This window comes from Atractosteus spatula, chromosome 20, assembly GCF_055471065.1.
Source record: "Atractosteus spatula isolate fAtrSpa1 chromosome 20, fAtrSpa1.hap1, whole genome shotgun sequence".
NCBI classification, from domain to species: Eukaryota; Metazoa; Chordata; class Actinopteri; order Semionotiformes; family Lepisosteidae; genus Atractosteus; species Atractosteus spatula.
The window spans coordinates 7,779,770-7,795,914 of NC_142725.1; the positions used below are offsets into that span (position 1 = coordinate 7,779,770).

The 16,145-nt window shown below is 41.4% G+C and overlaps 1 protein-coding gene across 1 annotated transcript in view; it reads left to right on the forward strand.

Moving 5' to 3' along the window:
- Positions 1–16,145, forward strand: part of LOC148817466 (arf-GAP with coiled-coil, ANK repeat and PH domain-containing protein 3-like) — a 130,467-nt gene that overhangs the window by 26,338 nt on the left and 87,984 nt on the right. The window lies entirely within an intron of this gene.

Below are 16,145 nucleotides of genomic sequence, written 5' to 3' on the forward strand. Positions count from 1 at the left end.
CCAATAGAGGAATGGCTTTTAATGGAAACTATTGGCTTGGGTCAGTGCTGGGAATAACTCTGATCCCATTGCCTGGCACAAATGACCAGTACCAGGCACAGCCGGTCCTCCTGGTTAGTGCCTTGAAGCTCGCCTCAGTGTAACCACATGTATTTCTGAAGAGTGGAAAACTCCTGCGTTTCCCCCCGCACGATGACTGACTCATTTTAATACCATTTCCTTCTAAGAAAGCTGTAAATCTGCAGGTGCTTACCGAAGATGTTTTTTTAATTCCTCTGAATTTATCGCCATGAGTTTGTAGGATCAGGAAATCGTTGACTCCGGCTTGAGTGGAGTACGGATGACAGCTGGGGTTGGAGCCAGATGTAGCCTTTCCCATCGTTTGGCAGCGACTCCCATCCGATCTCTTGCTGTTAGTTTCTGTGAGGCATTCCGCCATTCCCATCTGTCTCCATGTGTTTTTAACCTGTTAATCTTCTTCCCTATCTAGCTACCCGGGGTGTGATTCTAAAGATTTCGTGGCTGTACGTGTTAAAAGGGTGTTGTGGGTGTGGTAGCGCACACAAAAGGATAGATATGACACTTGCCTGTTGACAGCTATTCATTCACTATCAGAAAGCTGCTTATTTCTTGTAAGGGTTACAGCAGCTCGCAGTCTCAATTCAATTCAACTTTATTGTCAATATACTTACACAGGTGCATAGTATAGTGAAAAGTTTTCCTCATTAGTCACTCAGGTGCAGTATATAAATAGAACAGAAGCTAGGACTATAGGCAGTAACACAATAACAATAACAGTAACGTGCAATAACATAACATGTAATCAAAACTGTGCAAAATCCACAAACAGAGAAAAAAATACAACAGGACCAAAACAGCGCAACGTAATTTGGGGAACAGTGCAAAAATAGTATGGTGATTAATAAATATTACAACTAATACAGTTTTACTGAGCTATCGAAGGGACAGTACAATTTCGGTTTACATTCGGTTGTCGTGTGTGTAGTGGTGTTGGAGTACAGTCCTTGTGGGTACAGGAAGAAGTTAGGAGAGATCGTAGTATGATGGGAGGGAGTGGGGGCTTCCAGAAGTCTCTTCTGGAAGCCAATGGCACAAGGCAGGACGGCACCCTGGATTGAGCGAAAGTCCACAACACTGACAGACAAGCACACGGTGACGGTTTAGAGATCTTGATCAACCATTGGATGGAAACTGGAGCACCTGGCAAAAACCTGTGTGAACACAGTGTGATGAACCTAGGAGTTAAGGAGTCATCGCAATCAATCTGCAATTTCCCTTATAGGATCAATAAAGTATCTATCTATGAGTGGATCCCAGGAAAATGGACACCATCGTAAGATACAAAACAAGTGCTTTTTATTTATAGTATGGATTTGATTTATAGTAAAGGGAAACGCCAAACAGCGCTTTGAGCTTTTAAGTGACATAACCAGGCAGCTAAGCTGCTTACCAGCTTCTACAAACAGCTCTCAAATCCAAGTATCTCTTTAACAGACACAAAGTCATTTTGTGAGACTCTTCCAAAGTTTCTCACACTCTTCCCAAATAACCAAGTGTCTCTCCAGAACTTCTTCAAGAAGTCACAGTTTCTCATCCCATCGGCAGTCACATCCTGCTCCCTCCAGTGAGATTGCACTTAAGAGGACCTGCCTTCGGTCCCCAGGCAGCAGATAAATCCAACCCTGGCATGCTCTTCTTCCTGGCTTTTAAATTATTGCCTGGCCAATTGTCTTCTCAGAACCGGTCAGGTGATCAAGAGCCATATGTCATTCCCCCAAGGCATTGTGGGGAATGTAGTTCAGGCACGATTCTCCATCTTGTCTGAACCTACTGCCCTCTTACAATAGAGAGAACTTCCACACAGGAAGGTGTGTCCACAGAACAGAACTGAACCCAGGACTCAGAATCTATGAGGCAGCAGTACTAATTGCTATACCACAATACTGCCCCAGTGTACCAGTAAATATCCTTTTATTTCCCCATCTGTATGGACATAGAGTCTACTTATGAGCCTTGTAGGTAGAATGATTTAATTTTGTTTTCTTGTTTATCCACATTGTAGGTGCTTGTCAAAAGAGGGCTGCTGCATCAGAATTTGGCTCATTTCGTTGAGACCGATGCTTCATGTCCGAATCAGATTGTTAGTAATCTGACACGCAGAATTCCTCACACTGCTTGCTCCTGACTAGGAGTTAAGCATTGGCATCATTTGTGCAACAGCGTTTTCCACCAGCTAATTTGGGTTCAGAGCGTCAGCTTATTCCTGACTGTGTCTCTGTCTTTGGTGTGCATGTCAGCGTCTGTGCTCTGTCCGCATGGCTGTGGTGCTTGAAAGCTTGGAAACTGGGTCTGTGTGCTTTTTTTCACATCTGCCGCACAGCCCAGCATCTGGTTTCGATTTGGAACACCCCTTAGCTTCGCTCCCACCTTCCTGCGCGCCAGGCAGTCATCAGAGAGTCATGTTCATGCTCATCCAACAGACTAAGCAGGAAATGCATCAGGCCTCTGAAATATTAATAATTGTTCACAGAATATATCCTTCTGGATCTCAAGACGGTGGCGTCTGTTCCTTCTTCATCATGCTAGGGGATGACAGCCACATAAACACTGAGTGGTTACTGTAAAAGAGACAGTCAGGATTTCTGTTTAGTCATGTTGGATGGGCTGGACTGCACTACGTATGGAATGAAGTTGTGTGGAACTATACGGAACCCCAAATTTAAACTGAAGACGTACAGTAGAAAACACGTCATACCTCTTGAGCTTTTGCAGTTAATATAGTCTTTATATAATACTGCTTTCTACCTCCAGATAATTACAGAAACTTGTGGCCAGTCACACAATAATATTTATTCGTGGTCCATTATTTTGGGAAATCAGTGAGGGCAGATGTACTAGTTCAAATCCTCATGTTGAGTAGACAGGAATCGCAGTTCCTTGTTTCCCGTTTTCAGTTTATGTTTTGCAATTAAGGTCTCGTTTTTCATGTTACTACCTGGAGGAAAAAATATTCCTATTTACTTCCCTGCTTCTCTCTTTGGAAAGTTTGGTCCGTCATATATGATGTCTCGTGAAGTAAAATGGACACTTCTGTATAACATTCATTATAATGAATAATGTGTTTGACTTCCATTTGCGGCCACTATCTTGCCTGAATCATACCTCTGGTCATACCTGGAAAATTCCAGGATATTCCAGGGTACGGAAAGCGTACTATTGAACTATTGAAGCCATAAATGCAGGAGCTGACCAACCATTCAGTTTTACATACAGTAAATGCAAAGGCTGTCTTGGCACTCTTTTCAGGATGTATTGCTTCCTAGCAAATGATTGAGTGCCACCAGGTTCCAGACCTAGTGGGTCTCGTTTAAGAGATTTAAGAGACCACAATTGAAATTATGCATACGACACTAAAAGCATAACCTCATAAATCAGAATGCAGTCTATCGCTTCAAGCGTAGACATCTCGTTTTACATTTTTGTGAAAAACATCTTTTAAATCCCGAAATTCTCAGTGAAGGCAGAGTTATATATATAGCAGCTTGTTATATAAGCTCTAAAACAGCAATGTAGAACCACTTCAGTATAATACAGGGCTATTTTTGTATACTAAAAATTATATGAAGTACTGTATATTTATTTTTATTTCCAGGGAATATGCAGTATGAGTCAGTATATAAGGAAGACACATAATACTGATGTGCTTATGTAATGTGCATGTAAATGTTAAAAAATTGTCAATTTTACAATTCATCGTTGCATGGTCTTTGACATTTCTTACTAATTAAACAAGTTGTGCAAAGAGTTGTGCAAACTGGGGCAGCGATGGTCAGGGTTCTGGTTGTGGGTTCCAATCCCAGGTGAGACTGCTGTTGTACCCTTTAGTTGGGTACTGTACTTCAGCAGATCAGCTCCAGTCAAATATCCTACCGTAGACACGGGTGCAGATGTGAATCAGTTTGGGTGAAAGCATCTAGCAAATAAACAGGTAATGCTAAGTTCCAGGTAAACAAGCACATCCTTTTTGTCTGCCGAGTTCCTAGGTGTGTATTTTTTCATTCTTATACCCTGAGACACCATTTTACTGCAGGTAGTGAAAATATTATGGTGCCCCTTAAAAACTCCTGTTTCCATGTGTCATTTTCGCTGCTGGCTGGAAAAAAAAAATGATGAGGTAGCAAAAAGTGCTGTTTTGCCATAGCTACGTGTGTTGTGAATGAATCACTGCAAGAACTACATTAAAAACTGTTGAATGCATTGTGCAGATGAACTAAGATAATAGTAAAATAGTCATCCCACTGTTAATGTTGTTTGCATTTGCCTTGTCTTCAGGCATGCAAGTAACTTAAGTTTTTTAGTAATGTGTCAAAGCAATATTGCTAACCCTGATATACTGTAGTAGATATCTCTTGGTAATAGTGCACTATGTTGTTAAGTTACTTATTCAGTAACTTTAGCTCAACAGCAAACAGCTTTTGTAAAATTTTTAGTGCATTTAAACATCTTAGTTAAGAAGGACTCTGCCCCATTGATCAATTTTCCAGTTCTTTAAGTCTTTCAGAATGTGTTTATTGCCTTTTTATCACAGGTCTTGGTTGATGTACTGTATGCAGTACAGTCTGTTTCACACTACTGTCACAAACCCACAAAGCCAACGAAATGAACTTGGCCTCTGACCTTTGCCAGTTTCCTGAGAAATGTGTTATTCTCACGTCTCTTCCACATTACACAGAGGCCCAATAAAGAGCGTCCCAGGTTGCTTAGTTATCATTTTTCCCAAGTTCCCATTGTGCACTGGTATTTGGCTCTGGTGTTCCTGCATCCTTAGGGATCTGCTGGAATGTAAACTCGAATCGCTCATTAAGATAGGGCATCGTTCAATGTTCTGAGGATGTGACGATAAAAAATGTTGATTTGTTGGAAACCAGATTAAGCACAAAACCTTAACTCAATAATATGGGCATATTCTGTGCAAAAACATTTAATTTCCCCCCTGTGTGCTATAGCAGCATCCTGCTGTCATGTCCTTGTTTTTACAGTATCTTTTCTTTTCCTGTTGCACACTGCTTTCCCTCTTTTTGTGTTGTTTTCTTCAAGAGACTTTGTGTTAGGTCTCTTCTGATGGACAGCTCTGCGTCATGCCCGTGTTCTCTGGTCGGATAGGGGTTTTGTAGTCATTCCGGTTGCCACAAGAGGAATTCATGGAGTGGTCAGTATAGCAAATAACCGGCATTTTGCCATCACTGACTAGCTGTCCTGGAAAAAGGCAGCAGCAGCAGGTCAGCGGTGGGCTTGTGTCATGATGCCTGCTTCAGATGCTGAAGTAAGAACTGTCAATGTAGCACAATTGCTGCCTGGAAGACGAAAAGCGTAATTCTTTTTGTGTTTCATTTCGTGGCTTGCTGCTTGCAGGCAAGGTGTATCCCCAACTGTTTCTAATATTTCTTGGCGTCTGTTTCTGGTATTTCCATTTTTAAAGGTCAGGGTTCCTTTTTCACATTCCCAGTGTTGTAGATTAATTTCTTTCCCGGTGAAAGTGAAATAAGTCTGGCTTGTACAGTACGTCATCAGACAACCTGAGCTCAATATAATGATCTCACATTAAAATTCCCATACTTTAAAAAGTGTTCAGTTTTCGGTTCCAGTATGTTTTCTCATGCTTGTGAACCAGGAGAATAGGCTGTACAGATACAGTACATTTGATGTTGTGGCGAAGACAGTGCACAATGTGAACTGCTCAAGGAGCTAAAACTGTAGGAAAAATAACACAGGGAGTGACGCAAGATTTGAGCCGAACCGTCCAAACTCAATTTATATGATGTACACCAAATGCTTAACCTTCCTGACCCCTGCTGAAATGTATTGCCAAGCTGAGAGGTCGCAAGGTCAGGGGCAGTCTAGGCCTTGTGCAATGCTGTGTGTCTCATGCAACAATCTAGCCTTGTCTGACCAGAGCCAACCAGCTGATGGATCCACACGTTTTGTTATTGGACTGTCAGGTCTTGCCTTGTCAGTTCATTGCTGTTTTCTCCCTCTTTATTTCTTACTTGACATTTTTGCACATTTGAGTCATATAAGACCACCCTGTGGTAACGTAAACCAGCCATGCTATTCCAGACACTACATCCTGATGAATTGCTTTCCTTCTTCTGAAGTGAATCTACTTTTTTTTTCTCTCTAAAGAATTCAGAAAAGGAAGCTTCCATGCTTTTTTTTTTCCTTTTTATACCTCCCTGACACTGAAATAAGAACCTCACTCTGTGTGCGGGCACCACACAGAATCAAACATTTATTAGTGTTTCAGCCGTGCTTATTAACGGAGTACAGCCAGTCCTGCTGTATGCAACGAAGAAGATTCATTCTGAAATAGAGAAATAAATGGAAATGTTTATCTATCTCGTTGTCTGGAATCTTGGAGAGAAAGCAATAGCATTTTAAATCTCTTTAATCTTATTCATGCCAAACTCTCACATTTGTAATCACATTTGAAGTTTCACAGAAGCTGTTAAAGCAGAAGGGAACTTGTATGAATGCTGCAAACTTTATCTTCACACCAAGGAGCTAAAGGGTGTAGTGGGTAAAAATGTAAAATAACATTAAGAAGTAGCCCCCTCTTTTGGATGAGACGTTAAACCGAAGTCCTGACTATCAGTGGTCATTAAGGATCCCCGGGCATTTCTCGTTAAGAGTAGGAGGGTTATCCCGGTGTCCGGGCCAAATTTCCCACTTCGACCTTTACCATGGCCTCCAAATTGTCCCCATGTATGATCGGCTTGTTCTTGCCCTGCGATGGACTGGCGCCCCGTCCAGGGTGTACCCTGCCTTGTGCTCGTTGCTGGCCAGGTAGGCTCCAGCGACACCGTATGATATAAAGCAGTTTGGCAAATGACATGACATTAGGAAGTTGCCTGTGCTATGCATACTGTACATGGGCAATATTACAATTTTACCAAAACTTGTACGACAATCACTATGTTTGGAGCTTTCTGGAAATTGAAATTTGGCAGTAAAGATTTTTAACCTCTCCAGGGTTAAGTCAAACTGCAGTATATCTTCCTCTTATGCAGCACTTGCTTTTGCTGTAAAGCACTGCTCTGTTTCTAAAGTGGCAGTCCCTTCAGCACACTGGACTGACGTGATTTTTAAACGAGCACGGACGATGAAACAGGCATCCTGCTGATTTGTCATTAAAAAACAGTTTTAACCAAATTTCAGCATTAAGTGTGCTGGTCATTATTTAGTTTGTCGTGCAACTTACTCAGAGAGCCGTTTCAGCACGCACTCGACAATTGCAGAGCATAGATACGAACATTTCTGTTCATTTTTTAAATTAATTTTCTTTCTAATTTACTGTATGAACATAAAAGTCACAAATAAGTGGCCTGTCTTGCTTCAAAGCACTATCTGAGCAAGCTCTTTCTTTAAGACACAATGATGGCATCTGCTTGTTTTTGGTAGTCTTTTCCCAGACAGGATACAAATCCATAATCAAGTAATTATTCACTGATACTAGCTGGGCTAATGAAGCAAATGATCTATGCTAATTGGGCATCTGTCGAGTTAAAATAGACCCCAGTCTTCACTGGCCGAGAGTAGCACACACGGATTTTGTTTGATTTCATTGTTTCCTTCACAATTCTGCCATTGACTTTCTCTCTCTGACAAATAATCCAGGCCTTCTGGTTTTGAACTGCTCAAACCGCTGTCATTGTCTCTTGGTAGTTTTTGATTTTTTTAACCGAGGTCTTGTAAAGATCCCTTTAACTGTTAAAGATTAGGGGTGTTAACCCCAGTCTCCTGGCTAAAATCTACTCCTTGTATGTATTAAGTGTGGTCTTCCTAAATTCTCCTTTAATTTCCATTTCTAAAGCAATTTCTTACTTCTGTGCCTGAGCAGAGCAGTAGGACTGCTGGTACAGAATCACTGCTGTGCGTCACCCAGGTGGGTGTTGTAATTTAGTACTGGATGAAGTGGGATCCCCTCCGTATGTGAAGCACTTTGAGATCCTTCGGTTTGAAAAGCCCTAAATAAAAGCAAAGAGCAGTTGTTATTAATCATAATGTGTGATTGAGAGCGGTTGCGTTTATTTCTCTGATCTTCACAGTAGAACGTTTCGCATTTCACTTCAACAGCTGCTCAAGAGTTTGTAAATCCGTGCTGAGAAAGGTGAATTATATCTTAACAGCCCGAGTAGGCGTTCCTTGCTCGGGTTTGGCCTTCGAAGAGCTATTTTGGTTTGCTCTTCTCAATTCATTAATAAAATCCTGCAGCAGTCGAGCGTTCTTTCCCTTTTTGAGAGAAACATTCTAGGAAATGGGTCTTTCGACAGAGGGAGAGCGCATGAAAACAAGCCCGGCCCCGGTTGGCACTGTTTGCATGAAGGCGTTTTAATTCAAATCACCTGTGTGTGAGATGTCGGCCAACGTGCGGCGGCCGGTTTGAGTCTACAAGCCCCTGCTGAGATTGTGTGGACTGATATCAACAGCACAAGCAAGGTAGTTAAAGCTGCAGCCTGGCAGAGTTCCTGTTCTTTGTTGGAGTTACGCGCTGTGCGTATCTGTCTCAGAAACCCGTGCCAAGGAAAACAAAGACAAAGCAATTGTCTTCTCGGTCTGCTGGAAAGATACAGAACTGTACAGATCCACTGAACACTTCAGTGGCAGTCTTTGCAGAAGCTTCTGAAATTCCCCGAGCAGGAATGATAGTGCATCGTGCTCTGGTATTGACATGGTTTAGGCAAATGCCGGGGAGAGGAGGAACAGACCACCAGCAGGTGTACGAGCAGATGCAGTGTGATGAACGTTGGGGGGAATACGAGTTTCCCATCTGTGTTCAGATTGGGTGCTGCTCACGTGTGGGTCTTCCTCTCCTTCACTTTTATTGCCAAATTCCATTGGTGCACTTTGTAGCAATCGTAGAGTACCTCTAGTATTGTAAGAATAGTGTCTGTATTTTTATTTAAATGTATTGTGCATGCATAAGCTCTACTTTGAATAAAACCAAATCCCAGTCACAAACTGTTTTCTCTCGGTACTGAAGCATTCGGTCAAAAAGTCCAACAGATTACGGAACACCTTCTACCTCCAGGCAATAAGACTGCTAAATAGCCAACCTGCAGCTCCTTCAGCAAATCACCCATAATGGCTACATGGACACACAGTTTTCACTGTATTCAGCATAATGCACTACTTGGACATAATATATTCCATACACCCTGGACACATAGCAGCTCTGTTTATATTGAGTTTTGTCTGTGTTTATTGTATTCAATTTCTATTGCATTATTATCTATTATCATGTATCCTCATTTTGTAACCTTAATTTTGTGATTATTATCCCCCCCCTACCCAGTGAGCTCGTAGAAAATACATTGTATTGCCAGAAACTACTGCTGCGCACTGTATTGTTGTGCATTTGATAAATAAATTTTGATTGATTGAAGGTTGAACCAGTTTTATTCCAGTCTGATGTTATGTTTAATCCATCTGAATATGGCTTCTTCTACTTTGGATTCTTGCATGGGTCATGCTGGATACAGTGGACTCAGGTGTATGTCCCCTTATAAACAGGCGAAGCCTTCCGGTTACGTGTTACACATCCAGAGGTTTTACACTGCAGGGAGCAATTAGCACCGATTCCATCCCACGCCCCTCTCCTGCTCTTCACGGGGACACAGGAAGAAGCGCTTGGACACAAAAGCCGGACAGGTGGCTTGCTGGAGGGTGGTAAGAGACGCACAGCCTGGTCAGAGCTTCAGATGCAAAGGTGCTAATGGCGACTGCAATGCTATCCCACTCCCTGCCAGCCTATTCCCACTGCTCCGCCCCCGAAGAGCTACTGATTCCCCAGCAGAACGTGACTCTACAGTGTCCAGGTTAGCAAGACCGGGCTGCACTTGTAAGAGTTCTTGGGAGGAAGGCCAGGCCGATGGCCTGGGCCCTGTGCCAGCCTGCTTGTCATGGATGGGCTACAGCAGTGGCAGCCGAGTAATGATGAGCCAATACCTCTGGTTTTATCTGGGATGGCGTTAGATGGTAATGCTGTTAATGCAAACTTTGAAGTGTTTAGACTTTCAGCTTGAAGAAGGTGCAGTACTGGATTTCCAGTCAAGGCAAATTAAGCCCTGCTGAGATGTGTGAATGCAGAATGGCCTACACAAAGCCATCCCCTCTTATTCCCATTTGATGTGAAGACACATTGGCCTTGATTCACAATCCTGTCGTCAACGATGTCTTAGTGATTCCCCGTGTTTTAGATCGCTTTTTAGATTGTTCGTTTTTAACGGGCGTCTCTCTTTGTATAGTTCTAGTTTGTTAACTACATAGTTCTGTGAGGTTGCCAGTGTAGAAATGGCTGGATCATATTTGCTTTCTCATCCTGGTTAAAACACGACTGTTCAACAGGCTTCAATTGTGGTTTCTAAAGCTCTTAACAAACATACACTAAACAGGCCAGCATTCATAGCTTCAATCACACAGTCCTACAATTTGAAAACATGTAATGAAAAGCAGATGGTTCTCAGCCTCTTTCTTCAGATTTATATCAGAAAGAAGCAGGCAAGATCCGGAAAGATTTCGAAACCACTTGATAAAGCCTGTGAAAGATTTTTTATTTATGGTAACTGGAAAAAAAAAATCTTATGCGGTTCACCATGTTTCACTGACTTAAAAAGTAAGACTGAAACAGTAAGAGAACAGATAGTTTATTGGAAATTAGGAATGAACATGGTTTGATAAAAATGCATTGTAAATTTCCCTGCTTACTTGTTAGAATTTATGTTCACTGTGTATTTAGCATAATACACTGAGTTATGGTAAAGGACCATCAGTGGTCTTTTGCCAGAAAGAGTATTTTTTCAAAGATTTATTGAAGCGTGTGTCTTGAAAAGGAAGGTTATCATTATCTTCATATTTATGTCCTGAAAGTACAGATTGCCACATATCATCTCTGCAAAATTATACCATTTTCTGTTTAGCAGCTCGGTGGGCCTAAGGTTGTTTGAGTTTCTTAGATTGGGTAAAATTTAGTACTGAAGCTTTGGAATTTTGTGGTCTCTGTTATTGGTATGAGTTGGTAGAAATTTGCTACAGCTTTCTGGGTTTGTTTAATGTGCTACAATAAAAGTCTAGTATGCACAATAAAGTAAAGTATAGAGATTATTGTAACGATAATTGATGGAAAAGCATAGAGAGATATGTTCTAACATGCAAACAATGACAAGTTATAGCAAAGCAAAGTCAATGTGTGATATAAAGGTTGTGAAATAATGAAACAAATACATTGAAGATTTCCCTTAAAACACATTTCTCAACATATAGTTTTACCATGAACATGTTTAATAGTACCAAGACAGTCAGTAGGACCACAGTTAAGAATCACTAGAGGATGAATAGAAGGATCTTTCTTTCAAGATAGCTTTCTTATTTAGCTCTGAAAGTTTAATGAAATCTGGAAGGAATAAATCCATTTACAGTATGTGTGAAACTTAATTAGTTACTGCACATCTTACTGTTAGAAATGTAGAAAAGTTTATTCACTTCTTTGGATTAAGATGCATGTGAAAGTGAAGATCAGGTCAGGTTTTCAAGTACAAAAAACAGTTAAGGTGTCTTTGGGCACTGTGAATATTGAATCTTGGGCAGAGATCTGTTCATGGGAAGAGAACTTTCCCTTTTCTTGCACTGAGATACTTCAAAAAACACACAACTCATGATGGAAATTCTGAATTTTAAAATACCCTGTGAACATTGTTTCAAATCAGGACTGATGCCTATGAATTTGAAGACCAGAAAGACCTCTAAAACTCACTGAGTTTACAACCTTTATTCCTGTACTAAGAATGTACTAGGAATGTCATAAATCAGGAAATTGGACTGGGAACCAACTGCATTTGTTAGTTTATTTTGGCGCCAGTCTTGTCAGGTAGGCCCTAGGAAAATTGGTAGAAGAGTTCAGAAGGTCGAGTGCATTTTCAGCACTGTTTAAAAAATATAAGTGAGCTTATATTGAATAAATAAATGCCTTTCTATGACCATAGGCAAGGCTGTCCAATAGTTTAGGGTACCCTATGTATTCACAAAATGGATTTTACTATAGTAATTAGCTCACATTTTTAAAACAAACTGCTTATAACTGTAAATGAATAATTAATTTAGAGCTAGGCATTTGAAGGCATTTTCTAATCCAGTAAAATATTGCTTTTCTCATGGTTCACTGCAACACAACGTGAACGCCACATTTTCGGAGAAAGCCGTGATTTTCATTGCGATTATGATAAACGCTCTGGAGGTTAATGTTTTAGCATAATTTGCTAAAAATGATTGGCACTTTCAGTGAACGACAAAGAGTTTCCATTAAGCATAAAAATCCCACAGCCCCAGGCTGAAATTTCCAGCATCCCAGACATATGGAAATTTTCTGGTTCCAAAGCCTTTTTTTCTAATTGTGTATATTTGCAGTTCATATAGTGCATATCGTTTCCTGTGTGGAGTGTACTGGAGTATTTACTACGGCTTAGAAAATATATGCAGAAGGGGAGCACAGATGAAGAAAGTGTATATCTTGTCCAATTTCCAGCTTTCCAATGTGTCAGATAAGATGTACACCCACATCACTGATGTTTTTTCCATACTTGTGCTTTGATTAACTCAGAAAGCTGGGCGATGGAGGGATACACTATTAAAAGCAAATTACCTATTGAGAAATAAAGACTATAAATGAATGAATGGTTCATCCATCCATTTTTCTTCCAATTCAGGGTCGCAGGGGAGCTGGAGTACTCCAGAAATGGAGCAATGCCTAACCGCTATGCCACTGTGGTGGTTGATACTGGTTCTAGTGATTGCAAAAGGAGAGCCTTTGGACTTTAAAAGGGCAAACATCGGATTAAATCAATCAAATTAAATCAATACAATCAAGTTTGCCTTTGGCAAGTATTGAACTTTGCTCATTTTCAAAAAGGTTGTGTAAAACGAGACGTTTGTTGCATCTGGCAACGCAATGGTAAACTACCAGTGACCTCCCAGTGATCCCATGTGGATGGCTGATCCAGGGTTTAGGAAACAGCTGCCGTAGATATCTTAGTGAGTGTCCATTCTGACCCCCTGACCTACCCATTAATCCCGAGTGATAGACTCAGTGTTTTGTATATCAGAGGCTCCTTTCTTGCCTCTACTCAGTGAAAACCCACTGGTTTGTAATTTCCAGTTGGCAGGAGGGTTGAAGATTTGATTTCCTTGATTTACTGTGGGGCACAGCATGTAATGGAGTCACTGGAGGTTATTATTGCTGGACAAGCCAGCTGGGGATTTCACATTGTCGCTTTCCAGTGAAGGGTCCCCTAATCAATCTGGGAACAGCGCTGAAAAACACAATTCCGTTCGTGCATCACCCTGTCATCCAATAAACAAATTAAAATATTACAATGCCTCCTCTGTTTTCTAAGGATCCTGGATAAATTGGAATAGCCGAAAAAAATACCCGTTTCAGTGTAACTCAGGGTGTGGTAAAAATGTCACCCAGGTTTCTTCCGTGAAGACAAAAAAAAATACAGGATGAACCTTCTAAATATTGCATTTGCCAATACGACATGCTATTCAGAATGAGTGTTTTTCTTTGCCTAAATAATTAGCTGATGTGCTGGCATAGTATTTGTAGTTATATTGTTCACATGTCCAGTATCTAACACTGGTTGTCTTCTATATTACTAGTTCAGGTGGGTAGCTGCGTCAGCATGCGTAGGCTGCAAAGGAACAAGTAATAGGTTTATTCCATGCTGAAAAAATGATGAGCACACCTGAAGAAGGCTTCACGGCCGAAACGTTGTGTTTTCTTTCTCCCTTTTTTTCAGCATGGAATAAACCTATTACTTCTTCTATATGACTATGCTGACATTTGCACTACATGAATACTTTAAGGCTGACTTGCTCCCCCCTGTTCTGCACAGCTACGCTAGCTCAGATACAGTGGCCTTCACAGCATCTCGCACACTTCATTTGGTATGCGTTTGACACATAGGCAAAGACAGGACATTGATGCATGATGCATGAAGAGAAACCAAGAACGATCCCACTCACAAATCAATCTAAAACTACATCAGCAGCCACCTTGATGTTTGTGAGTGGCACTCGTTTTCAAGACGCAGTGATGAGATGCAGGACAAAATGGTGATTCTTGCAGTGGGAGACTGTTTTTCAGTGTTTTGGGTTCAAGCGTACTGAATGAGGGTTATCTTTCACAGAGACATCTGGAATTATTTCTATATTTGCTTCTTGGCAGTGTCGCAGGCTTTAAGAATGTGAATGTATTTGGGAACCATTGAAACAGAGTTTGGCTAAGAAATCATGGTGCCTCGGGGAAATTGTGTCTTTTTGATTTCTTATTTAAGGTTCAGTTATAAAAGCTGAACTATGCTGGCTGGTGTATACTTGAATGGTTTGCTGTGAAGTACTGTTTTCTGATAATTGCCTGGCTTTTGCTTTCTTGTTTGTCATTTCCCATGTCGAGCGCTTCAGGTAAACTTTTACGCCAGCTTGAAACAGGCACAGGGATAAAAGTGCAAAAATAAAAGCACTGCCAAAGTCAAGCAAGGAGAACATATTGGAAATACACCAGCATGTTAACAAGAGCTAGGCTTTTCCCTGCACAATAGAAGGAAAAGATGTGACCAGAAAAAAGAAATTAAAATACTGGTGTTGGAAATGCTACATTCTCTTTAGAAAGTACTGCATGTGTTTTGCAATGGTGAAGGTTTAAAGTGGTTTCTTGTGTGTGAGGTTATCATTGTTTTAAAAATGGCACCATGGTTTATATAAAAATCTCTTGCACTACGCGCTGTGCATTGATCTGTGCTTCTGTTGGTATAATCTTAAGGGCAGCCCATTCTTTAGTCACGATCAGGGGATTTCATTGTTAGCTCTGACTAATTGGAACGGTTGAACTGCTGTTTGGGAGAGCAAAAGAGATGGGAGTTACTGGGGAATCTGCTTGGATTTGTCTGTGCTGCTGTGATACGTTGTGCAGCCAAGCTAAGCAGTGACCTCTCTGGGCTCAGAGACTGAAAAGGATCTGAGCTGACGTCCTTCCCCAAGCTTATTACAGGCTGTAAAAATAAACAGTGTAAGCTGTTGCATGGGCTAGAGCAACAGGGCCATGTGCTTTGATTTCTCCCTCAGCCCGTCACGTCTGTGCTCACCAACGTGTGGGGAGGCATGTTATCTTAAGAGGGCACAGGCAGTCAGAAGTGAGAAGTCTCTTCAGTTCCGGTGACAGTCCAGCCTTGATCTACAGCTAGCCGGACACATGAAGTATGTGTGGCTGAAAAGGCTGCTGTAGTGCCCCTCACAGCTCGGCCACTCTTTGAGGCACAGTTCGTCTTGTGTACATCAATCAGAACTTGCCGATCTCATTCAGCGCCTCATTTCACTGATTGACAACATTTAGAAAGATGAGGATGATCTAAAACTATCTTATCAGGCCTGGTTTCTGCCTTTTTGGATTTTTGAGATTTTCAGTAGGTAGCATGGTGGCACAGTGGTTAGTGCTGCTACCTCGCAGGGCTGGGGCCCTGGGTTCAGTTCAGGACTGGGGTGCTGTCTGTGTGGAGTCTGCACGCTCTCCTCTGGTTTGTGTGGGTTGGTCCAGGTGCTCTGCTTTCCTCCCACAGTCCAAAAACATGCTGGTAGGTTAAATGGCTTCAGGGAGAGTTGACCCCGGTGGGAGTGTGTGTGTCTGCTCTGTGATGGACTGGTATCCTGTCCAGTTGTGTCCTGCCCTGCACCCATTGCTTGCTGGGATAGGCTTCAGCTCCCCTGCAACTCTGTATTGGAAGAAGTAGTTAGAATATAGATGGATGGTTGAGATAATTTGTTTTCAAAATACAGTAGGTATGCACACTTCTGCCACTGTGTCACAAGGTTATGTTACTTATGCTCTTGTACTAACATGATTTTTGCCTATAACAAGAAGTCACAACAGCTCAAAACCTGTTTGAAGGCAAGTGCAGTGCACAAAAAATGAATTTTCATTCAGAAATTTCATTCAGAAAATGGGTTTTCAGTTCAGAGTTCTCTTTAAAAGCAAACTCGGGTTCTATATGTTTTTGCGAGTGCTTTGGGAGAAAAGA